The following is a 24,360-nucleotide window of genomic DNA, read 5'->3' as shown; positions in this document are numbered from 1 at the left end:
AGAAAATTCTGAGCTCCTGAGAGTCTGACTTATTCCTCGTATCACAAGAGTAGCTCCAGTAAGTGGGGAGCACAAAGGTGGCTTTAAGCTATCTTTGCACCATTCCCCACATCTCCAATTAGCTCCTGCAGCAAGCATAGCTTAGTTGGACCTAAGGATCTAGCCTAATATATTACATAAAAGACATAGGCCATGATTTTTTAAAAATGGATCCTCATTTTAGGTTCCTAAATAAGTGGCTTAATTTAAAAAAAAAAATGTCCAGCATGCAGCTGGGTGCTGAGTACTTTTAAAAATCATGTCACTTATTTAGAGGTCTAAATATGATCTTATGAGTCTACACTTAGGCACACCCTTAACAAAAAATAAAAAAAGTCTGATAATTCTTTGAGACATTTTGATTCCATATTACCACAGGAATAAAACTACTAGATTGTAGTAATTTTTAATTCTGCAGCACGGCCATAATACTGTTGACTTATTTTTGTAATTCCCTCAAACCTTGTGAGTTTTGCAACATGACATTATTGCGGTTTGGCTGGCAGAATTTGCAGAGGGAACCTGAGATCTTCCATAGGTAAATGCAGGGGCGGCTCTAGCTTTTTTGCTGCCCCAAGCACGGCAGGCAGGCTGCCTTCGGCAGTGCGCCTGCGGGAGGTCCGCCGGTCCTGTAGCTTCGGCGTACCCGCCGCTGAATTGCCACCGAATCCGTGGGACTGGCGTACCTCCTGCAGGTATGCCGCTGAAGGCTGCCTGACTGCCACCCTCACGGCGACCGGCAGGCCGCCCCCGCAGTTTGCCGCCTCAGGCACGTGCTTGGAGTGTTGGTGCCTGCAGCCGCCGCTGGGTACATGATACAGAGTGAAACTACTAAAAAAAAATAATAATACATGCTGCCAAACTATAAGCATCAGAGTAAAGTGAGTTGCTGAAATTAATGCAACATTCAGAATAGGATTACAACATCATAAACTCATTCTAAATACCATTTTGTTTTGATCTGAGGGGTGCTAGTCAGAAATTGGAGGCAATTGGGCAAGGAGAGCGCTCTACCTCCCAGAAGATCAGGGGATCTTAGCCATAAAAACATCTTTAAAAGTAAGACAGTTGAGAGGTAGTGAGAGGACTGAGCACCAAAGCAACACTCAATTGTTTCTTTTCCATAGGGTCAGATGGCCAGGAGTGGAACTATGACAATTTACACCAGCTGAAGATCTTGCCCAAAAACATTAAGAGGTCAGTTATCCCATCAATGCCAAATGTAGCCTCTACTAGCATGGTAAATAACTTTCTAGAAGTGGGCAAAAAAGTTTGTGAAACTACTATTGGGCAACACAGAAGGCTTGGAAAATACCAACTATGTGAAGTTATGGGAATTGAATCAACACAGATTAGGAGAAAACATCAACCAAAGGGCGACAAGACTGTATAACAAGCTACATCTTGGTTCAGTGATGAAAGCAAGAATTATAACCAAAAAAAAAAAAAAAAAAGAAAGGCAGAGGAAATAATGGTTGTTAAGAACTCCAGGGACTGAAGAAGCCATTAGCATTGCACAAGAGGTTTTACTGGTCCCACAAAAACCAAGAACTATACTATATATTCTTCAAAGCTATCAGCTGTCACCTTATCTTTTAACTATTTACCCATATGCAAATAGAGAGCACTCCTGTAACAGTGATCAATTTAATGCAGGAAAAAAATAGACTGAACAGTAGGAAAAACACAAATTGTAAGTACAACTAGAAAATGGAACAAGCTACCAAAGGAAGTTGTGGAATTGCCATCTCTAGGGAGATATAAAAATGCCCCCAATTCTCCATGCAGCACCCCACCCCCAAGAATTTGGTATAAGGCCGATGAGTCACCATCTTTACAAATATGTGATTATACTGGCTTGGCAAAAGGAGCTTTTAACAGGGAAAAAGCCTGGTGACTTTCTGCTTGAGATAAAATCGTGGAAATCAAATAGTTGCTGAGAGGTTAATAGTTTACTATTTGCACTGTGAGAAGGTATGTTCACTGGTGAAAGGAGTAAAAAAAATCCCTTGGAGCAAAATGTTCTAATATTTGTGAAGGTATTAGTTGTCACAGGTGAATTTTGATAAAACAATTTAGAGTCTTGCACAGTTTTAATACAGACTTTGCTAACTGGTTGCAGTTCATTTGCAGCAACCTTTAATAGCTGTAGGACCTACAGCTACTATTGTTTCTCAGAGCAAAGAAATAGCTTGGCCTGCTTCTGCTATCAGTTGCAGATCTGGTAGACTCTAGCCTACTTTGTGCAGGAAATTAATTTTTTTTTAAATCATAGAATCATAGGACTGAAAGGGAACTCGAGAGATCTTCTATTCCAGTCCCCTGCACTCAAGTCAGGACTAAGGGTATGTCTACACTACGAAATTAGGTCAAATTTATAGAAGCCGGTTTTATAGAAATCGGTTTTATACAGTCGATTGTGTGTGTCCCCACATAAATGCTCTAAGTGCATTAAGTCAGCGGACTGCATCCACAGTACCGAAGCTAGCGTCGACTTACGGAGCGTTGCACTGTGGGTAGCTATCCCACAGTTCCCGCAGTCTCCGCCGCCCATTGGAAGTCTGGGTTCAGATCCCAATGCCTCAGGATGCAAAAACAGTGTCGCAGGGGGTTCTGGGTACATGTCGTCAGGCCCCTCCCCCTCCGTCAGAGCAACGGCAGACAATTGATTCATGCCTTTTTACCTGGGCTACCTGTGCAGACAACATACCACAGCAAGCATGGAGCCTGCTCAGCTCAGCTCACCGTCACCATATGTCATCTGGGTGCCGGCAGACATGGTACTGCATTGCTACACAGCAGCAGCTAATTGCCTTTTGGCAGTAGATGGTGCAGTATGACTGGTAGCCGTCATCGGCTATCTGGGTGCTGGCAGACGTGGGGCTGCATTGCTATACAGCAGCAGCTCCTTGCCTTTTGGCAGTAGATGGTGTATTACGACTGGTATCCATTGTCGTCGTATTCCTCAGTAAGTTCGGTCAGAGGCACCTGGGCAGACATGTTTTGTCTCCTGGAGACTCAGTCCTGCCGGCAGTCCTATTGAACCGTCTTGACGATGATGGCTAACAGTCGTAATACAGCATCTTCTGCCAAGCACCTAGAAGATGCCGATGGCTATCAGTCATGCTGCACCGTCTGCTGCCAGCTTAAGATGTAAAAAATAGATGAACCAGATTTGTTCTGTATTCATTTGCTTCCCCCTCCCTCTGTGAAATCAACGGCCTGCTAAACCCAGGGTTTTGAGTTCAATCTTTGGGGGGGCCGTTCTGTGTGACAGTTGTTTGTGTTTCTCCCTGATGCACAGCCACCTTTCTTGATTTTAATTCCCTATACCTGTAAGCCATGTCGTCACTTGCCCCTCCCTCCCTCCATCAGACAATAGTTTCGTGCCTTTTTTCAGCCCAGACGCCATAGCACTGGGATCATGGAACCGCTCAGATCACCGCGGCAATTATGAGCACTATGAACACCACGCGCATTGTCCTGGAGTATATGCAGAGACAGAACATGCCAAAGCAAAACCAGGCAAGGAGGCGATTGCAGCGATTGCAGCGCGGTGACGAGAGTGATGAGGAAATTGACATGGACATAGACCTCTCACAAAGTACAGGCCCCAGCAATGTGCAAATCATGGTGTTACTGGGGCAGATTCACGCCGTGGAACGCCGATTCTGGGCCCGGGAAACAAGCACAGACTGGTGGGACCGCATCATGTTGCAGGTGTGGGACGATTCCCAGTGGCTGCAAAACTTTCGCATGCGTAAGGGCACTTTCATGGAACTTTGTGACTTGCTTTCCCCTGCCCTGAAGTGCCAGAATACCAGGATGAGAGCAGCCCTCACAGTTGAGAAGCGAGTGGCGATAGCCCTGTGGAAGCTTGCAACGCCAGACAGCTACCAGTCAGTTGGGAATCAATTTGGAGTGGGCAAATCTACTGTGGGGGCTGCTGTGATCCAAGTAGCCAACGCAATCAAAGACCTGCTGATATCAAGATAGTGACTCTGGGAAACATGCAGGTCATAGTGGATGGCTTTGCTGCAATGGGATTCCCAAACTGTGGTGGGGCGATAGACGGAACCCATATCCCTATCTTGGCACCGGAGCACCAACCCACCGAGTACATAAACCACAAGGGGTACTTTTCAATGCTGCTGCAAGCCCTGGTGGATTACAAGGGACGTTTCACTAACATCAACGTGGGATGGCCGGGAAAGGTACATGATGCTCACGTCTTCAGGAACTCTGGTCTGTTTCAAAAGCTGGAGGAAGGGACTTTCTTCCCGGACCAGAAAATAACTGTTGGGGATGTTGAAATGTCTATCGTTATCCTTGGGGACCCAGCCTACCCCTTAATGCCATGGCTCATGAAGCCGTACACAGGCAGCCTGGACAGTAGTTCAACTATAGGCTGAGCAAGTGCCGAATGGTGGTGGAATGTGCATTTGGACGTTTAAAAGCGTGCTGGCGCAGTTTACTGACTCAGATAGACCTCAGCGAAGCCAATATTCCAATTGTTATTGCTGCTTGCTGTGCGCTCCACAATATCTGTGAGAATAAGGGGGAGACATTTATGGCGGGGTGGGAGGTTGAGGCAAATCGCCTAGCCGCTGATTACGCGCAGCCAGACACCAGGGCGGTTAGAAGAGTACAGCAGGGCGCGGTGCGCATCAGAGAAGCTTTGAAAACGAGTTTTGTGACTGGCTAGGCTACGGTGTGAAACTTCTGTTTGTTTCTCCTTGATGAACCCTCCGCCCCCCACCCCCAGTTTACTCTATTTCCCTGTAAACTAACCACCCCGCCCTCCCCTCCCCCTTCGAGCACCACTTGCAGAGGCAATAAAGTCATTGTTACTTCACATTCATGCATTCTTTATTAATTCATCACACAATTAGGGGGATAACTGCGAAGGTAGCTGGGAGGGGTGGGGGAGGAGGGAAGGAAAAGGACACACTGCAGTTTAAAACTTTAAAACTTTAACTCTTATTGAAGGCCAGCCTTCTGATGCTCGGGCAATCATCTGGGGTGGAGTAACTGGGTGGCCGGAGGCCCCCCCACCGCATTCTTGGGCGTCTGGGTGAGGAGGCTATGGAACTTGGGGAGGAGGGCTGTTGGTTACACAGGGACTGTAGTGGCGGTCTCTGCTCCTGCTGCCTTTCCTGCAGCTCAACCATAGGCTGGAGCATATCAGTTTGATGCTCCAGCAGCCAGAGCATCGACTCTTGCCTTCTGTCAGCAAGCTAACGCCACCTATCCTCTTCAGCCCGCCACTTGCTTTCTTCAGCCCGCGATTCAGCCTGCCACCTCTCCTTTCATTCATATTGTGCTTTTTTGCACTCTGACATTGACTGCCTCCACGCATTCTGCTGTGCTCTGTCAGCGTGGGAAGATATCTGGAGCTCCGAGAACATATCATCCCGAGTCCGCCGTTTTCTCCTTCTAATCTTCACTAGTCTCTGTGAAGGAGAAACATTTGCAGCTGGTGGAGGAGAAGGGAGAGGTGGTTAAAAAAGACACATTTTAGAGAATAATGGGTACACTCTTTCACGTTAAATTTTGCTGTTCACATTACACAGCACATGTGCTTTCGTTACAAGGTGGCATTTTTCCTCTTATATTGAGGGCCTGCCAGTTTGGTGTGAGAGATCACTCACGCAGTGCCAGGCAACAGATTTCGGCTTGCAGGCAGCCCTGGTAAGCCACAGTCTTTTGGCTTTCTTAACCTTCTTAACATGTGGGAATGGTTTCAAACAGTAGCACCCTCATTTCCCATACCAAGCACCCGTTGGGTTGGCTATTTAAAATGGGTTTGCAATGTAAAAGGAGGGGCTGCGGTTTCTGGGTTAACATGCAGCACAAACCCAACTACCCCCCACACATACCCAATTCTCTGGGATGATCACTTCACCGCTCCCCCCTACCGCGTGGCTAACAGCGGGGAACATTTCTGTTCAGCCGAGCAGGAACGGGCACCTCTGAATGTCCCCTTAATAAAATCACCCCATTTCAACCAGGTGACCATGAATGATATCACTCTCCTGAGGATAACAAAGAGAGATAAGGAATGGATGTTGTCTGCATGTCAACAAACACCAGGACCATACGCTGCCATGCTTTGTTATGCAATGATTCCAGACTACGTGCTACTGGCCTGGCATGGTAAAGTGTCCTACCATGGCAGACGGGATAAGGCAGCCCTCCCCAGAAATCTTTTGCAAAGGCTTTGGGAGTACATGAAGGAGAGCTTTCTCGAGATGTCCCTGGAGGATTTCCGCTCCATCCCCATACACGTTAACAGACTTTTCCAGTAGCTGAACTGGTCGCGATTGCCAGGGCAAATTAATCATTAATCATTAAACACGCTTGCTTTTAAACCATGTGTAATATTTACAAAGGTACACTCACCAGAGGTCCCTTGTGTGCCCTCAGGGTCTGGGAGCACACCTTGGGTGAGTTCGGGGGTTACTGGTTCCAGGTCCAGGGAGATAAACATATCCTGGCTGTAGGGGAAACCGGTTTCTCCACTTCCTTGCTGTGAGCTATCTTCATTGTCTTCATCATCATCTTCCTCGTACCTCAAACCCGCTTCCCTGTGGCGTGATTCTCCATTGATGGAGTCAAACCACACGGCTGGGATAGTGGTGGCTGCACCCCCTAGCATGGCATGCAGCTCCACGTAGAAGCGGCATGTTTGCGGCTCTGCCCCGGACCTTCCGTTTGCCTCTCTGGCTTTGTGGTAAGCTTGCCTTAGCTCCTTAATTTTCACGCTGCACTGCTGTGCGTCCCTGTTATGGCCTCTGTCCTTCATGGCCTTTGAGACTTTTCTAATATTTTGCCATTTCGTTTACTGCTACGGAGTTCAGCTAGCACTGATTCATCTCCCCATATGGCGAGCAGATCCCATACCTCCCGTTCTGTCCATGCTGGAGCTCTTTTGCGATCCTGGGACTCCATCATGGTTACCTGTGCTGATGAACTCTGCGTGGTCACCTGTGCTCTCCATGCTGGGCAAACAGGAAATGAAATTCAAAAGTTCGCAGGGCTTTTCCTGTCTACCTGGTCAGTGCATCTGAGTTGAGAGTGCTGTCCACAGCGGTCACAATGTAGGGTTACCATTCGTCCGGATTTACCCGGACATGTCCTCCTTTTTGTGCTAAAAATAGCGTCCGGGGGGAATTTATAAAGCACTCACAATGTCCGGGATTTCCCCCCTCCCCCGGAGCGGCTGGGAGGGCTGCAGGAAAGTCCCGGGCTGGACTCCGGAGCAGCTGGAGAGGAGCTCCGCCCTGCATTCTGAGCAAGTGTCTCAGCACAAAGTGCAGCCCTCCCCTTTTGCAACTGGGAGCGGTTACTGCCATGCAGCGTAGCAAAAAGGGAGCGAGAGCACTTTGTGCTGATACAAGGGCAGCTCTCCCCTGCAACCCGGTCTGGGCCAGGGACCGGGTTTTGTTGTGCAGGGCCAGGGACCGGGTTTTGTTGTGCTGGGGAGCTTAGCCACGTGTCCGGCTCGCACAGAGCCCAACACCCTGTTCTGAGCAGCAGGGTAAGGGGGGCAGGAGAAGGGGCAGGGAGGTTCTGGAGGGGGCAGTCAAGAAACGGGGGGGGGGCTTTTTGGGGGGAGTGGAGAAAGTTTTGGGCAGTCAGGGTACAGGTAGGGGGTAGGGTCCTGGTGGGCAGTTGGGGGGGGGGTCTTAGGAGGGGGCAGTTAGGGGACAAGGAACAGGGAGTCTTAGGTAGGGGGTGGGGTTCTGGAGGGAAGTTAGGAGCAGGGGTCCCAGGAGGGGGCAGTCAGGGGACAAGGAGCGGGGGGGTAGGGGGCTGGGAGTTCTGGGGGGGAGCTGTCAGGGGGCAGGAGTGGGGAGAGGGATCGGAGCAGTCAGGGGACAGGGAGCAGAGGGGTTTAGATGGGTTGGGAGTTCTGGGGGGGGCTGTCAGGGGGCAGGAGTGCGGAGAGGGATCGGAGCAGTCAGGGGACAGGGAGCAGAGGGGTTTAGATGGGTTGGGAGTTCTGGGGGGGAGCTGTCAGGGGGCAGGAGTGGGGAGAGGGATCGGAGCAGTCGGGACAGGGAGCAGAGGGGTTTAGATGGGTTGGGAGTTCTGGGGGGGCTGTCAGGGGGTGGGGAGTGGTTGGATGGGGCGTGGGAGTCCCAGGGGTCTGTCTGGGGGTGGGGGTGTGGATAAAGGTTGGGGCAGTCAGGGGACAAGAGGCAGGGAGGCTTAGATAGTCCTGGGGGGCAGTTAGGGGCAGGGGTCCCAGGAGGGGGTAGTCAGGGGACAAGGAACGGGGGGAGGGTTGGGAGGTCAGGGGGGGCGGGAAGTGGGAGGGGCAGGGGCGGGGCTTCTCCCGTCCTCTTTTTTGCTCGCTGAAATATGGTAACCCTATCACAATGAAGCACTGTGGGATAGCTCCCGGAGGCCAATAACGTCGAATTCCGTCCACACTACCCCAAATCCGACCCACAAAGGCTGATTTTAGCGCTAATCCCCTCGTCGGAGGTGGAGTAAAGAAACCGGTTTAAAGAGCCTTTAAGTTGAAAAAAAGGGCTTCGTCGTGTGGACATGTCCAGGCTTAATTCGATTTAACGCTGCTAAATTCAACCTAAACTCGTAGTGTAGACCAGGCCTAAGTATTATCTAGACCTGACAGGTGTTTGTCTAACCTGCTTTTAAAAATCTTCAATGACGGAGATTCCACAACCTCCCTAGGCAATTTATTCCAGTGCTTAACCACCCTGACAGTTAGGAAGTTTTTCCTAATGTACAACCTAAACCTTCTTTGCTGCAATTTAAGCCCATTACTTCTTGTCCTATCCTCAAAGATTAAGAAAAGCAATTGTTCTCCCTCCTCCTTGTAACAACCTTTTATATAATTGAAAACAGTTATCATGTCCCCTCTCAGTCTTCTCTTCTCCAGTCTAAATAAATGCAATTTTTTCAATCTTCCCTCAGAGGTCATGTTTTCTAGATCTTAAATCATTTTTGTTGCTCTTCCTTGGACTTTCTCCAATTTGTCCACATCTTTCTTGAAATGTGGTGCCCAGAACTGGTCACAAAACTACAGTTGAGGCCTTCTCACAATGCAAATAGTAAATTATTAACCTCTCAGCAACTGTTTGATTTCCATTATTTTATCCCAAGCAGAAAGTCACCATTTTTACAAATATGTGATTATACTGGCTTGGGAAAAGGAGCTTTTTACAGGAAAAAGTCAAGTTTTTCTTCCTCAAAAAGTTTTACATAAAAGAATTAGACAAATATAAAGAAATATTTTGTTTTTTGGCAAACCTATCAAAATATGAATTTTTGCTAATGTTGTTGGAGAATGCTGCATATTAATTTTATTTATAAATGTAGTCTCTTTTTAGAGCTCCTACAACAAAGCACATAAGCACAATACAATAATTTATAAATATATAGAATTACAGCCCAGTCTTGCCTTCATTTTGTTATCTCAAAGGGGAGACAAGATAACTCTGAATGTGTAAAGTGGTGTAGGTATCGGAATAGAAACAAGAACAGATTCGCCCTCTGCCATATCTGTCACCGGTTGACTGGTGCAGATCTCCTCCCCTCCCCCCTTGTGTGGTGCACAATAAATATAACTGACAAGAGATAAGGTTCAAAACAAACAGGTAAATGTATTAGGGGATAGAATTACACAGATAGGGAAGGGGTAAATGTAAATGACTAGTAGCTATATAACAAACAAACCCAGTGACATAGCAGCCCTTCCCTGCGAGTGTGAAGCTCAGGCCCAAGAATGAAACTAAACCCACCCTGGCATTCAAGAGATATGAACCCCAACTTAGAAACCCTAATTGCTTTCTCACTCAATTCCCAGCACTTCAGTGGTGGTGGTGAAGTCCAGGACCTCTACTCTGTAGGTAATTGAAACCCTTGGAGGAGGAACACTGGCAAGTCCCTTGATGGATGTCAGGACAGAAGACACGGACCAGGAACCCTCTGGATGGTGACATTCTCCAGGTGCAGGACAGGTAGGATGGTAATGTGTTTTCTTCTTTTCACTCCGGGAACAAACGGTGTTCTTCGCTGATGCACGAGTGCCACGAAGACCCGAAACCGCACACACAGTCACTATGATGGACTGCCCCATCAGCCTGTGATCACAGTTCTTTTATAGTATCAGGGGGTAGCCGTGTTAGTCTGTATCTACAAAAACAACAAAGAATCTGGTGGCACCTTAAAGACTCTATGGTGGGAAAACATGGTACGATCCGTAGAAAGGTGGGAAACAGTCTGAGGTGATGGAACCTTGGGGATTGCCCAGCGGCGGGAAAATCTCATTCAGTCCAGTTCTATCCAGACCAGCCTGACAGTGTACAGAGGTCACAAGACGGAGTCACAAGATGACAGTTTTCAGACTCCATCTTGGATTGCCAAAGTATCCTTAAAATCACTGATCATTGGGTCTGATACCCACACAATAAACCGTGTGTAATGAACCAGAGAACAATATAACAATCCATACCCAACAATTTGAGCCAATGACAAAACTCACATTGACTTCAATGTGTGCAGGAGTGGTCCCTTAAAGTAAAATTGTACCCACTGTAAAGTGGTACAGAGCTCCACTGCTCCAAGGGAAACACCAGGAGACATTGTGTTTTGAGCACAATACTTCCCAGAGCTCTCAGTATGCACTACAGGGATGGGAGTAATTTGCTACAGCCCTGTGAAAAGTACTCCTTCCTCCCACCCACCCCAACCCCCACTTCTCTGTATGGGCAGTCAATGTCATCTCCACCTTCTCCCAGCCCCTCTCCACTCAGTTGCTCATCTCTGCTCCACTGGAATGCATTGCTGTTATTCAGGCTAACCTGTATGTGGGCCACAGAAGTTCAGGAAGGAGCTTCTGCTCCTTCCCCACCACCACACAGCCACATCAAGGCTATGCCTGGATAGTTTTCAATGCAGGCATATTTTTTGTGGTGGCAGAAAAAATTACAAGATGTGACTGACAGTTCTTTAAAGTCTTTAAACATTCAATGCTAGTGACTAATGTAGGCCTTCAAATGTGCACACCCTTGAAGTACATGCAAAACGTACATTAGCATGTGTAAATACACAAATATTTAATTGCATTCATGGGATTTTGCACACACAAATGATACACATACAATTTTGCAGGCCTACATTAGGAATTAACATCAAAACGCTTAGCCCTTAGGCTCCGTTCTAAACTGAGAATTTCAAATACACCCAGCAAAATCAAGATTTATAAGAATATACTGCCATGGAAACCCCACTTGTCAATGGATACCTAGCTTCCCTACATGCCTTTGAAAGTCTCTCTCATAAGCTTTTTCCCAAAAACTGTCAGAGTTAATCCACTCTAAACTTCTCTCTCTACTCCATCGCATTTTATCTGAGAAGCTGCATTGCTATATGGTCTCTAAGGTCATTCTTGTGACTTGATTTTATTTTATTTGTTCAGAAATCAAAGCTAACGCACATTCAAGAAACCAAAATGAACTAATTACTAACCACCACAAGAGGGGGCAACTGAGATTTGTAAGTGCAGTGGAGAAGTGAATGGCTTTCAGCAGTAGCTAGGCATGTAAGTGACTGACAAAACAATTATAAAAGAAAAACCTCACCAAGTGCAGTAAAATATGAAAATAAATACATTTTGCAACACACTGAATGTGTTAATTATTCTATTATTCTATTCCTGAAGTGATGCTGACAAAGAACAAAATATACTTTAAAAATAGCCAAACCACTTTTAAACAATTTTGAGCAGGACCTAGTTGTTACTAATTCAAAGAAAAAAAGGTTACAAGCAATAAGCACTCTCCAAGGAAGCACTCTGCTATGAAATTAATTCTACAACTTTTTATTGGTCTCTACTGACATCCTTAGAAACAAAGTGAATTTGAAGATGGTAGAGCATTTTCTGATTACTCTGAATTAACAATGGTGCAATTGAGCTCCAAAATTGGCCTACTGCATTTGTGAATATTTTGTAGCTGTCTGACTATGCAGAGTTGTTTATTATTTGTATTAAGGAACTGCCTAGGAGCCCCAGTCATGGACCAGGACCCCATTGTGCTATGTTCTGAACAAACACAGAACAAAAAGATGATCCCTGCCCTAAAGAGCTTGATGAATGATCATATAATAAAGTTGACCAGATGTTCTGCATATCAAGCTGTGACAGGCAACTGCCTTCAAATGTCATGCTGAGTTCTGAGTAGATTTACCTCTATCATCGTCCCTTTCTTCTTTCTCTGGCAGAGAGATCCTTAAAGATCTCTCACCAGAATTGATAGATTTTCCATTGCTTGATGTCATCAAATCAAGACTGAATGCTGTGAAAGTTCTCAGGGCACCAAGGACTGTGAGTCACCTTGTTATCCCCCGCTTCCAACATAAGGGAATCTTGCCTGTGCATGGCTGGGTGTCAGCTCCTTTATAGCACCGGCCTTTCAGCCACTCAGGTGCTCTCTTCTGGCTACACCTTGTCTTTCAGGTAAACAATAGGTGCACCACAGTTCCCATGTGCTTTGTAGTATTCCCCTGTGATTTCCAGCCTCTGACAATGATTAATCCCAGATCCTCTGCCCCAAAGGTGTCATGTGCCCCAGTTTATTAGTTTTACCTTATATCACCACTCCTGTAAAATCATAAAGCATGTGTGAGCACTTAAAACAAAAGTTGGTTTCATTAAGAAAGTATGGAGAGTTAACTAAAAACAAGAGAGAGTCGTGGAAACAAATGGTTACAATACAAAAGAAAATTTTAAAAAATGAACCTGGTCTAAACTTATTAACAGTTACCTTTCCCATCTACTAAAGTAGGTTTCCCCATCCCGCTTCCCCCCTCCAAAGTTCAGTCCGTTGCAGATCTGGCTGGTTTCACAGGGACCAGGATCCATTTTTTGATGAGAACACTCCCTGCTCCCCAGAGGTCTCCTCAGTGAAAGGATCCAGAGGGTCCTTCCACCTCGTCTGTTTCAGTATAACAATCTTTTGTCTTTATTCATAGGCAGAGTGATTCTGTGTCTATAATGTTCCTTTTTTATCTCCAAGTGGTTTTGACTGTTTGGAGTTGTCTCTGATGGTTTTCCATTGAAAGTTTTGGGATGGAGCAAGACTAGACAATGGAGCCTGACATTACATCAGCAGCAAACCAGGGTGGGATGACAACTTCCTTCCTGAATGGGCGTTGAGTGCAGTGGGCAGTGCAAGTCCACATTGCTGGACTGTGAGGCGGGAGAAGTGGAATGCTGCGGGTAGAGAGTGGAGCCAGGAGGTTGATAACAGTGTCTTGGCAGTGTGGAGGGGGGGCACATGGGAAAGAGTTTTGTGACAGTGGCTGCAGGGGAGGGCGGGCACAGAGCTGCTCAGTTTGAAGAGCTAGTATTGCCTGGAGCATGTCCACTTGGCCCTCCATAACGTTTAAGAGCTGCTCCGTGGCTTCTTTCTGGTGTGCCACATTCTCCTTTCTCTTCTCGCTGTCCTGCCACTCCTTCAGTTCCTGTTTCTCAGCGGCGGAGTGCATCGTAACCGCACAGAGAAAGTCTTCCTTAGTTCTTTGTGGCCGCTTTCTAATTTTGCGCAGCCATTCTGCCACCAATAAGGGAGGCTGGCCTCCCAAGGTCATCTCTGTGAAGTTTAAAGGCAACATTTTACAGAAGGAGTATTGTTTGCAACACAGACAACACTGATTCAGTGCTTTAAAACACAGCCAGTACTCACACACCTGTCACTAATTGGCTGACCCCAGGCAAACAGACATGAGCCACAAGACCCCCAAAATGGTGAGTAGCCACGGGGGCAGAGTGAATCACTCTTCCCGGACCCTGCTGTACACTGGGCACGTGGCTCTTGGGGAGAGACAGCACTGTAAGGAGAGGCTTGATAATCGTTCCTGTCCCCACACTTTCCACAGGATATGATCATTATGGAAGATATCTTGCTGATGAGGGTGAGCAGGGAATTAAGGGAGGGTCTTCTCCAAGCCTGCGACCTCTGCCCTGGCCCCTATGTGGCTCACCTGTGTGCAGCAATGATCCACCCCCCACCCTGTGACAGCACAGTGTCGCAGGAAAGTTACCGTTAATGGAGCAAGAAACAAAGCAGCTCTGCGAGGAAACTGCGGCAGTGGATTGCCCAGTATCTCCACGAGAGTTTCCTGGAGATCTCTGAGGGAGATTCCCATGAAGTGAGGGAATCTATCAACAGCCTGTTCCGCCGTTCAGAATAGGCACACGGCAGGAGACAAGCCTGCTTTCTGCAACGCTCCTGCCCCCAACAACTTGCTTTAGCAATTCCCAAAATCAGATCCACTTACCAGGGGCCTCCTCTCCTGTTTGTGCTTCGCCAAGATACAACTGCTGTGACTGGCTAGGCTCCTCCAGGGTAGAAAAGAGCTCCTGATAATGCATCTCTGGCCTCTGAGCCATCCTCTGCCAATGGGTCCACCACCCCCTCTTCGTCCAAGATTTCCTCCTCCTGGCTCAGTCCACTCTCAACTGGCAAGTGAGCCAACGACGTATCCACAGGTGTCTTCGCAGTGGAGGTGAGGTCACCACCGAGTATCGTGTCCAGCTCTTTGTAGAACTGGCAGCTCATGGGCACTGCAGCAGAGTGGCAGTTTGCCTCCTGCGCCTTATGGTAGACGTTCCACAGGTCCTTCATTTTTACCCTACACTGCAATGTGCCCCAGTCATGGCCCCTTTCTATCATGCATCACGAAATTTGTCTGTAGGTATCATAATTCCTATGGCTGGAGTGCAGCTGGGACTGCACAGCTTCCTCTTCCCAAATGCCGATGAGGTCCAGCAGCTCAGCATTGCTCCAAGCGGGGGGTCACCTGGTGCATGGAGCAGGCATGGCCACCTGGAAAGATGTGCTGAGACCACTGTACGCATCACCGAGCAAACAGGAAGGGGACTTTCAAATTTGCAAAGGAATGTACGGGGTGGGGATGACGGTTGATCACCTGAGGGCAGGGCAGTAGAGTTCAAACCAATGACTAGAGAAGTGGGAACAGACATTGTGGGACACCTCCTGGAGGCCAATCACAGCGCTGTAATCGCCCTGGTGTCTACACTGGCACCGCAGCACTGTAGCCCCAGCACAGAAAGCTGTATACCTCTTGTCTGGGTGGTTTTTTTAGAGCACTACAACTGAGCAGTTTCTGCGCACTAAGTGGCTTGGCAGTGTGTACATCTCGGGAGTTACAGCGCAGAAAGCCACTTTACTGTGCAGAAACTTGCCAGTGTAGACGGGACCTTATGTACTTCCTTAACTTTAAGAATGTGATGTACACGTGTAAGTGCAGGATCAGAGTGTGACAGACTGACAATTTCTTGCAATATCCTGAATGAACTTTATCAAATTAGGTTAATACCTTTGGGGGCCATTGTATTAAAATGCAATTATGGAATTGTATATTTCCATGGGAAGGGTAAATAGGAGAACAACAGAGCGGGATTAGGCAAATTCACTTCTAACATCTCCAGAGGAACTACTCCCACCCCACCCCACCCCCAACCACCCTGGAGAGGTACACAGGTATTAGTTCTATCTGGATTCTCTGGGGACCAACAGACGAAGCAAGAATTTTTGGATAAATAGCCTGGTATTAAATTGGCTCATGGCCTTCTTCCTGATCCAGCAAACAGTCCACAGAGGACCTCAATCCTTGGGGCAGTGTTGGAAGGACTGGGCCTGCCAGAACTTTGTTAGAGTTGGGGTTAATTCTGGTAAGGTTATTAGTATGCATGTAGGTTCCCTTATTGTTTTTAATGATTTATCTGTAATGCTTTGTACCTTTACAATAAAAGGTAAAAAGGGCTGGCTGTTTCTTCCAGGGGTAGTTCTGAGTGAACCTTTCCTGGTCCCTCTCCTAGCTTCTTGAAGAATATCAAATCAAAGTTCAAGGTCTCAGTCCTTATCTTCAAAGTGCTCCGTGGCCTCGGCCCATGATAAAGCTGAGACGTGACAGGGGAAGGTGGCTCTGCTCACCTGATCCTGAGGCTAGGTGCTGACAAATTAAAATCTGTCTGCCATAGCCCAGTGCAGGGACCCCTGTGCCAGCCAAAAATCAAGCAAAGCACTGTCTATTCAGTACATCCCTTTCCAGCACCTCCCTGTCCCACAGGGAGGGGAGTTGTCTTCAGCTGCCCCTCTAGGGCAACTTTCTGCCCGATTTGTGCTGCTGAGGCAGGGAAGACAAAGAGGGATGAGGGCTAAGAATCTGGACATATATGTGAATAAACGCGGATCCAAGTGTCTGAGCTAATGTACACTTAGTTTTGCAAGGACTCTTTTGCACATTATCTAACTTTAAAAATGTGAAGCAAATAAAAGATGAAAGAAGCCAGGGTTTATTGTAAGTAGAGCTGGTGGCACCACCTATAACTACAGCTATCCAACACTCCCCTGTATGAAACCCTATTTTCAGTTCATGATTTTGTCAGACTTTCAGACCACATGTCTGCCTCTCTCAAGCTGAAGTTGGTTTGGTTTTTTTGTTTGGTTGGTTTTTTGAAGTGTCCGCTAAAAACTGTTCATTCTGAGAATGTTAAGGGAAAATGTTCAAAGAAAACCTCCCAACACTTTTGCTGATAAGCATTAGTGCTTCTATGCTTTGAAGTAGGGACTTGAAATATGGTGCTATCCCGTGGCGGCCCTGGAGTGGGGGTAGCAGGCCCCAGCCCCCGCATCCCTCTCTGGTCCCGCAGGGGAACGAACGGGGCTGGGCTGCCGATGCCTCCGCCCCGGGCCGCCGCGGGATAGCACCAGCTGGGCAGCAGCCCAGACGCGACTGGCCAGGGGCTGGGCACAGCGTGTGCGCTGCTGGGTCCCCGCAACAGGCCCAAGCTCGGGGGGGTTGCGGGCGCCAGAGCCGCAGCCGCCGAGCTTGGCCATTGGCCACTTCCTTCCCCCACGGCAGTGGGAGCTGCAGCAGTGGCGGCTCCTGAGTCCCGCTGCCCAGGGCGGGAGAACAGCCGCCGCCTGGCCCGCGGGCCGCCCCCCTACTCTCCCTACTGCCCGACTGAGTCCTGCCTGCTCGGGGCCAGGCCGGACTCTCACTCACCCCGGCCACGCTTGCGGAGGGAGGAGGAATGGTGAGCCTGGGGAAGAGGTGGGGATTCGGGGATGGAGCCAATGGGGGAAGGAGGGGGCGGAGTCGGGGGTGGAGGGCGCAAGCACTTCCGGGCTCTGGAGTATTTGCTTGTTTGTCCCGTGTCCCGACCTAACATTGGTCGGGACGCGGGACAAACAAGGAAATATTGGGACAGTCCCGATAAAATCGGGATGTCTGGTCACCCTAATCCCCACCAAGCTACTGAGCATGCTGCATCTCAGGGCTGCAGAGGCTGAGCAGGACTTTTCCTGTAATTGATCCTCCCATCTGCTGGGGGCCATTGTGTCACAAGCACAGAACTGAGAGCAGGGAGATTGTATGCTCAATGTTCCCCAGCTGCCTCACAGGCAGCCTGAAGAAGGCAGAAGCATGAGATTTGATTGCTGACAGAGGAGAGGGGGTTTCAGGAGTCAGAGGGTGAGGAATAGCAGAGGGAAAAGAGGAGGGCAGGAATTGGTAGGGGGCAGGGAGGACAGATTTGGACAGGAGAAGAGGTGGTGAGGGCTGAACAGGGGGCACAAGGAGACTGAATTAAGGTTGTGTGTTAATCTGTATTTGTGTGTTTTTTAAAAAGTTGCTGTATAGCATTTCACTTTGTTTTCATAACACTAGGCATATAATGAAAGATCTAGCAACATATACTTGCAAGGGTGTGAAGTTCAGGTTGCTGTGGGAAATGAGTGAATTTTGTTTCAAGTGGGTGTAAAATCTCACCCTAGATGTTGTAGTAATACATTTTACATGTGGTAAAATTGCTTCCTGTATTGAAGTTTCTAAGGCATTTAGTACTCTGTATTAGGACAATATAATGTATGCAACCAATACATGTGTGCATCTTCAATTGAAGTCAGCACATATTTGATCTGATTCTGCAGCCAATACCATTCTGAGGGTATGAATGGAATCCAGCATTAATGTTCAAATAAAGCTGTCCAAGGTTAGTTTTAATTCATGTATTTCTTTTCTCCAGGATGTTTTTCTGGGGGAGACTATATACCCCTGGTTTGGAGAAAAGGGAAGGGCAAGTCTCAGCCTCTTTAAAGGACATGCTGGCCCAACTGAAAGCACTAGAGTTCTGACATGTATGACTTCATGGATTTTAGATGTTTGATTTGTGTAATTTAAATGAAAGAACCCTATTAATGCAGTTCTAATTTATACAAGAATCAAGGATACAGGATGTGTGACCGCTGGCAGAATAAGGTAGTGTGTTAAGTGCTCATCAGATATACCACTGTTCTTGAAACAAAAATAAGTGGTTATTTTAAGTAACCATAAGCAATACTCATGTGCAAGCCAGAGGACATTGGATATTAAGAGATAAAGATTAGACGACAGCAATACGTATGCCTTGTATTATATAACGTAATCCAGCATGTCGGATATAACTGGATGTGACACAAATGAATAGCAACAGGTCTAGAAATGTTAATGTGCTGAAGGTTTCTGAAGCTAAACTGTAACTTTATAAATAACGCTGAATCACTTTGTTTTAAAAAAATTCAAGTTATCTTTTATAAAAATGGAGATCCTGTTGTGTGTGCTAAAAACATAATATGCAGAAAGTAAAGAGAAATGTTCAGCAAGGTAAAATGGACACCTTACTTGAGTAAGCATTGTAGGATTTGACCTCTTGAGTAGCAAATACAAAAATTCTGGCCATTTCCAGGTGCTGGCAGTGGTTAAGATGAGGGGCATCTGTGAATGGTTATACCTTTCTTTGTACAATATTGTATGCTTTTAGATACTCAGAGAATGGCTGTGAAATAGGAATAGTTCCCCTACCTGAATAACTAAAGAAAACTTTAACTGGTCAAATGACTTTGTATGAAGTACCGATTTCATAGAAACAAAACCTAGACTTTGAGCAAAACTCTGCATTTTAATTATGCCAGTGTAATGTGGGAGTAAATCCATTAAAATCAACGGCATTATTCTGGATTTACACCAGTGTAATTGAAAACAGTTTGGCCCTTGACACTTTTTTCTTCACTTGGAAAAACAAGTTTATATCAATTGTTTCCTTTATTTTAAAAAAAGAAACAATTTAAAAAAATTCAAAAAAGAAACAATACCAAATTAATCAGTTAGCATCCTCACACTCGATCATCTTACAGCATTACCAGATTCATATATAACTTACATGATTTGCAGTAAAGGTGTTTCACTGTTAAAAACCCAAAGGACTTATTAAGAGACCCAATGCTAAGGAATTAGTTCTTATTTTATCATGTTAACTGCCATATTTAACTTAGAAAAATTGAGAGATTTCAGAGAAACATCTGTGTATAAAAAGCCCCCAATTTTGCACATAGTTATGCATGTGAATGAGTAGTACCAATGAAATCAATAAGCCTGTAAGGTTTTGGGAGAGGGATCATCTTTTTGTTATGGGATTGCACAGTGCCTAGCACAATGGGGGAGGGGGTGTGTGCTAAATTCATTGCTTCAGTATGGCTGCATTGGAGAGGAATTTGGGCCACTGTCTTTTGCATTCACTTTGCCAGCAGAAATACTGTACTGGGTAATTGATCCATAAGTGTTCCTATATTTATGTATTTACATTGTATAAAATGTAAAAAAAGAAATCATATGTGCCATATACCCAGAGAAATATAGAATCCACGCAAAGGATTTCTATGACTCTGTGAAGGTTTAAGAGATATCATTCCTCTAGGTTCAGAGGCCTGCAACTGGCTGGCTGATTAGCTCTGCCTGCAGCACCTGAGAGATGGAACTTAATTACCTGACCTTTGTAAAAGAAGGCAGCAGGAAACAGAGGAGGAGGAGAAGGATTGCAATTCCCCCACATAGCTGAGGGGCTATGCTCCCGATGGATTGCTACTGAACTTGAGAAATTGGTCCAGAAATGAAATGGAGAGAGGGGAGACTGGGTGAAGTCCTTTATTGCTGAGGCTCTGAGGTAAGAGATAGGAAACTTTGGGTTGCTGAACAAGTTACTGGTGTGAGGGACAGACTTGGGCAAGGGACTGCTTGGCCAGCACAGACATTTGTGGGAAGAGTCTGTAAAGTTTTGATTTTTGTTAAGAATGATGAAAAATAAGCCAACTAACACTGCTGGAAACTGCTTCCCTGGATTCCTTAAGAAAGTTCACACAGAATCACTCCAGGAGTGAGCTGGCTCAGCAAGAGCAAACCATGGTCCAGTAGGAAGAGGGTGCTGTAAGATCAACCCCAATCCTTTTACAGACACAAAGACCATATTTGATGCCCACTTCCAGGAGTATGGTGTAGACTTATTCCAGTTTTACTCTGCTATTAAGTGTTTTGGAGCAATGTATTGTACTGCTTTGCAAACAGCATGGGAATTTAAAAAAAAAAAGCTACTTAAAGTCCCCATTAAATAAAACACTTCCATGAGCACAGTATCCTGATAAAAATGGAATTCAGAATTCCTTTAATGCAACATGCAAATTGGAACTCTTAGATAATAATGAAATCCCATTAGCTCTTCAAGGCCATTTCTACATACACTTAAGAATTGAATTTTTAGCCAGCAAGGGAAGGCCTGAGTTTTAAGTATCGCTTTATAATTTTTTTAAAAAGGAAAAAAAAGAAAACTCTGAGCAGGGTACAGACCCCTGAAAATGTATCTTTTTGTCACTAAGCCTCAATACAATCTTCCTTCATTTTAATAAGTTATCAATTTTCCTTAAATGTTTCCAGTTACTGTCTATAAAGTGTAACATGTTTTAATTTCTTCATGTATCAGATTCATCTGTCAAAGTTCTTCAGGAATTCAGCCCATTCATCTTCAAAAATCTCAAAGGGTTTCTCTTTGTTTTCTTCCTTGGTCATCCATCAGTGAATCCATAAAGATGCCCAATATAACTTGGCTTTCCTCCTTCTATCTTTTGTCTCTACTTCCCCTTCTTTCTTTCTGTTCCTTCTCCTGCTCACACATACTTCGTTGCCTTTTTATTAGTAGTGGTTGTATTAGAGTTGCATAGGAGCCCCAGTTAGGGTGACCAGATGTCCCGATATTATTGGGACAGTCCCGATTTTAGGGGATGTGTCCCGACCTTACATTGGTCGGGACGCCCTTTGCCCCGATATGGGGGACTGTCCAACTGCAGCACTGCCGCTCACCGCTTCCTGGGGTCCACCTGCTGGCAGGAGCGCCACATGCTGCAGGGGTGGGGCTTGCAGGCGCAGAGAGCCCCCCCCACCTGACCCGTGACCCTAGGAGCCAGATGGACCAGCCTGCCGGATGCTTCCTGGGACGGGAGCTGCCCCACGTAAGCACCGCCAGGACTTGCCCCCGGCAGGTCCCTCTAGCTCGGGGGGCGCTCTGCATGCTGCTGGTGCCTGCAAGCCCCGCTCTGAGGCTCCAGCATCTCCCATTGGCGCTTTTCCCAGCCAATGGGAGCCACGGAGCTCGCGCTTGTGGCAGGCACAGCAAGTGGAGAGTCTGGAGACTCCCCTCGCCTTTCTCACCCTTGGAACCAGAGACCTCCCAGCAGGGCTGGTGAGTGCGGCCACGGAAGGGGGCAGGGTGTGATCGAGTAAGTGTCTGGGAGGTGTGTGGGCGGTGCTGGGCTGTGAGGGTGTGGAGGGTGCTGGGCAGTGGGGGAGGTTTGTCCGTTTAGGGGATGCTAGACAGTGGGGGCCTATTGGGGGGGGGGGGAGGTGCTGGGCAGTGGGGGAGATCTGTGTGTGTCAGGGCACTGGGCAGTGCAGGTCTGTGTGGGGCATTGTGTAGTTCTGGCGGTGGGGCTGTGGGGGAGGGAGGAAGGGAGGGGAAATCTGTGTGTATTGGGGAAACTAGCGATTGGAGGGTTCTATGTGGGGTGCTGGGCAGCAGTGGTGGGGCTGTGAGCAGGGGGGCACTGGGTGGGGTGCGTGTACAAAGCACTGTGCATTTGTGATGGAAGGGTTGTAGGGGGGCTCTGGGCATGGTGGATCCAGGGGGTGCTGGGCAGGGGATCTGTGTGGTGCAGCATGGGCCCACCCCCAACAGGAAGGGGCACGCTGGTAGCACAGGGCCAGGCGGACCAGTGTGCCTCTGGCTCCGGTCAGGGCTGTGCACCTGTGTCTGTCTCCCCCACCCCCGGCTTGCCCAATGTGTCCTGATATTTCACTCTTGCGATCTGGTCACCCTAGCCCCAGTCCTTCAGCTAGCTAATCTAAATAAAAATGTTTTTATAGTTGTATAAATAATGACCATCCCTTCTGGGAGTTAAAATAACAAACAGCTGAGGGCTAAATTTTCAAATAATATTTAATGATACTTCGCATAAACAACTATTTACACATGACTAGAACACAAACCTTCATTGATGTGCGCAAATGGTGAGGCTATGGTTAACTGTTCAGACAACAGGAATTGCATCAAAATTCACTCACTTCTTATACTGATTTTAAGGGAAGACAGCAGTCAAGAGGTAAAGAGGAGGGTGCCCTGAGTAGAAACCTGACCAAGTAAAATTAACTACGCATACAAGAGGTAGCAAAACTTCCCTCTGTATATGAGTACACAACTGAGCACTAAAGTCCAAATTCTGCTCCTTAAATCCAAACTAACTCCACTGACCAGCATTAGTGAGAACAGAATTGTCCTATGCTGTATATACTCTTTGCTTAAGTAATTCATTGCCAATGTAAGTCTGTAAACCTCGGTGTTTAATTTGTATATTAAATATCAATTCTATAAAATGTGATTTAGGTGATCAAATGATAGATTTTACTGATTTTTAACAAGATCACGTGAGTGGGATTTATGGTAATGAAATTTCAGATCCTAAAACATTAACTTGCTTTGCGATTTATTTATTTTTTGTAAACTGCTTCCTGATACAAATATGAAACTATGAATTCATTTGTTTTAAATCAAACATTACAAATCATTGTACTCCATGAGATTCTCTAATTAAGAGAAATGTTATACTATTTTCTCATTTTTAATACATATTTGTATTAAAATCACGGTCAGCTGTTTAATATTTTTATGAAGGTTCTACATCCATCCTTTGAGCCAAATTGACACATGGAGTAAGCAGATGCAATTCCAGGTCCAATTTCATATTCCTATGGCTATATTCTTATTATTCATGCCTGGAATTTTATCCCTAGAGATTCTGTGGTACTGTTTGATTCATTTACTTTTTTTTTTTTCCACACTATATTTTATGCTGTGCTTTCTTTCAGATGTAGTGCCAACCCACCTCCAGCTAGTGCAAACTACTGTCATTACTATATTTTTGTACACTGGTATTACTGTGTCCCATTGCTTATCATCCTTCTACAATTTTCTGATTCTTATTATATCAATATCATTCAATACCAGGCATTCACATTCATCTATCTTCGTATTTAAACTTCTTGCATTTGTATTCAGGCATTTATAAAATTTGACAATATTTAATTTTCTGCCTTCATGTGATGTAGGAACATTACCTTCAGCCTGGTTATGGAGGAAAATGTCATGGACAAGAATGAATGATGCTGCTGTGCTGCTCCCAGTGTTTGTAAAAGTGCTTTTGGGAGAAGGAGAATTACCACCCCTCATAAGTATCTTTACTAGTTTTCAACTGTCAGGTCACATTTGGACCTGGAATTGCATCTGCTTACTCCATGTGTCAATTTGGCTCAAAGGATGGACGTAGAACCTTCATAAAAATATTAAACAGCTGACAGTGATTTTAATACAAATATGTATTAAAAATGAGAAAATAGTGTAACATTTCTCTTAATTAGAGAATCTCATGGAGTACAATGATTTGTAATGTTTGATTTAAAACAAATGAGTTCATAGTTTCAATATTGACCACCTGACTGTGATGGTGACTGTGAAATGCTCAGTGTGATTAGAGGGGCTACAGAAAACCCAGTAATAAAGGGGGATTTCAACTGTCCCCATATTGATTAGGAACATGTCACCTCAAGATACAGAGCGAAAATTTCTGGACACTGTTAATGACTGCTTCTTGTAGCAGCTAGTCCTGGAACCTACACAGGGAGAGAATTCCTCATTTAGTCCTAAATGGCGCACAGGATCTGATCCAGGAGGATCAGCAAAAGACACAAAAACAGCAATTTTTTTGTAAAGTGCCTCAGAAGCAGGAAGCCTACCAAACAATCAGGGGGGCCAATGGATGATCGAGGTGTTAAAGGAGCACTCAAGGAAGACAAGGCTGTTGTGGAGAAGCTAAATGAATTCTTTGTATTGATCATCACTACAGA

The sequence above is a fragment of the Malaclemys terrapin genome, chromosome 2 (assembly GCF_027887155.1).
Source record: "Malaclemys terrapin pileata isolate rMalTer1 chromosome 2, rMalTer1.hap1, whole genome shotgun sequence".
Taxonomy (NCBI): domain Eukaryota; kingdom Metazoa; phylum Chordata; order Testudines; family Emydidae; genus Malaclemys; species Malaclemys terrapin.
The sequence above is the reverse complement of the archived record's forward strand: the minus strand, read 5'-3'. Positions refer to the sequence as shown.